The sequence below is a fragment of the Myotis davidii genome, unplaced genomic scaffold, assembly GCF_000327345.1.
Source record: "Myotis davidii unplaced genomic scaffold, ASM32734v1 scaffold117, whole genome shotgun sequence".
In the NCBI taxonomy this organism is placed as follows: domain Eukaryota; kingdom Metazoa; phylum Chordata; class Mammalia; order Chiroptera; family Vespertilionidae; genus Myotis; species Myotis davidii.
Window position 1 is genome coordinate 606,186 of NW_006288382.1, and position 2,609 is coordinate 608,794.

The following is a 2,609-nucleotide window of genomic DNA, read 5'->3' on the forward strand; positions in this document are numbered from 1 at the left end:
TGTCAGAGAGCGGGTGTCAGCCCGATCCCGCAGGCCAGGCCAAGGGACCCTGCTGGTGCATGAATTCGTGCATTGGGCCTCTAGTTAGTGGTATATTCATGAAGATTTTGTACTATTAGAAACCATCATAAATTTTCCAAACAGATAGTCATATGACAAAACATTATTATGCCTCTTTGTAAGCCTGAGTATGATTCTGGTACTTCTGTGGATATAAATGGTATTTTTTTCTAAATTGCAATACTACTTTATGTATATAGCAAATAAATCCAGTTGTATAACTTTAAATACCATCAATAGGAAACATGTAAGGCTATGGCTTAGCTCCTGATTTTTATCAGCCCCATTCCCCTTAGGATCTGTAACCAGATCCTAATCATCCCAAGAAGACTGCAGGTAAAATTATAAAATTAATGTAATTTTTATAAGAGAATAACAACCACTTTCTTGTGCTTGTGGGTTCATAGACTGACCTTAGAACTGCTCAATTAATTAGATATTATACCATAAAATCCAACCAGGTCAGTTAACAGATGGCCTTTTCAGCCCCGAGAGAGCCATCACAGCTCTATAAAGACACCCAGAGTCCCTAGCTTGTCGTCCTTGACAGTGGATTGCTTGTTTATTTGTTTGCAGCCCAAGGAGGAGTGTGAGCCGTAGGCAATTCCTCCTGCTGTAACTAGATAAATACCTCTTCCCAGGTAGAATTAAAACAACCAAACTCTTTAACCTTGTCAAATGCCCAAAGAGGCATTCCTTATCTGCTCCTAGCATCACTTGCTGTGTCTAGTCGTCCATTCAACCAATCAAAGTGTAATATGCTAATAATATGCTAAGGCCGCTCAACCACTTGCTATGATGTGCACTGATATGGATGTCTTCATTGAACTGTGATGGCTCTGACTGGTAGGCTTGCTTGCTGTTGAGGTCTGGCTGATTGGGACTGAGTTCAATGGGCCAGACACACCCTGGAGCCCTCCCTCGGTCCCTCCCTAACTGACCAACCTCCCGCATCCCTCACCAGCCCTGATCATGCACCAGTGGGTCCCCTGGCCTGGCTCGCCATTATGGAAAGGATGGAAATGATCCATTGAGTTACTGTACCTCCTCTGGGCTTATAACCCACGATGGTTAAAACCTTGGCTCCCAATGCCAAATGCCTTCTCATCATTGCCCCTGATTTCTTCTGGTGTTGCCAATTGAATGCTTTCGTTACACTTTAAGCTTTTTCAAACTGTTGGAAGACAGGAAAACTTCTTTAATGTGGCAGGTACCTGTCAAAAGCAAATGGCTTTGGTTGCTCTATTGGATTTTGCCCTGCCCCAGGATTCCTACAAAGGAACTAAGTTGGAACTGAGCCAAGCCACTCCTGCACTGACCCGAAACAAACTGACCTGATCAATCATCAATACTGGTGACCGGTTTTGATAGAAACACAGAAATGTTGACCCTGAGAAGAGTATCTCTGCCAAAAGAGACCCCTCATGGTTAATTGGACCCAAAATCATAACCAGACCCTAGCAGCCATTATCTGCAGAGGCCTCTCACACACACAACGCTTCAGGGAACACCCACAGATTGAGCTCTAGACTCCTGCACTGTGCTCCTATCCTCTGAGTCAACTCTCACAAAAAAGACCCTGGGAGAGAAGTGTGACCCATAGCACACTGTAGTCCCCTCCAGCTGGGACTACAGAGCTTACTGTTGGCATCTTCACCAACCAGTCAGAACAGCTTCATTCTGACCAGTCAGAATGGTGTTATCTGAACCAACCAAACTGTGAGAATTCGGATTTTTCATTTGCATAGCAATTGACCAATCAGGAACCAGGAAGGGCTCACTCTCCCTCAGTGGAACTCACTTTCAATTTCCACTGAACACTGTGTTTTCCTGTAGGAGCTGCAACACTGGAGCCAGAGCTGCAACACTGGAGCCGGAGCTGCAACACTGGAGCCGGAGCTGCAACACTGGAGCCGGAGATGAAACACTGAAGTGATCTCACTGGAGTGGAGCAGAGCTACCTTACTGGAGCTGAGCTTCCATGTCTGGGCCTCCTCAACTGGGCTGCCTGGCCAGGGCTGCCTTGCTCCAGCTGTTTGTGCCATTCCACAGCCAAGCTGTTCACAATTGCGCTGTTTTCACTGAATAAAGCCTGTCCCCATAACTGTAGCCCACATTGCAGGCTCCTTTTGGTGTTGTGTGGGGTTGATGACCTCATTGATAACAGGAAGAGACTTTCTCTAAAATGGGGTGTGTCCCGGCAGCAGATAGGGGCAGTAAGAGCACCTCCAAGGTAAAGGTCTCGTCAATTCACCCAAACTTCCTGAAAGTTGGTTTCCAATCTATTAAATGGGGCTGCTGGCACCTACCATATAAAGTTACTGGGAGGGCCATGAAATAATCAGTGAAACTCATGCAGCACTAGGATGTGGAAGGCCCTGATCGCCACATAAACGAAGGGATGACACCAGAGGCTGAGCAGGAAGACGGGGATGAGAGGAGGTTATATGAGCAGTCACCAGAGAAGGCCCGGGGAGGGGGACTGGCATGGAGAGAGGCAAGGAGAAGGGCAGGGGACAGACAAGCAGAGTGGAGTGGAAGCAGAAGGC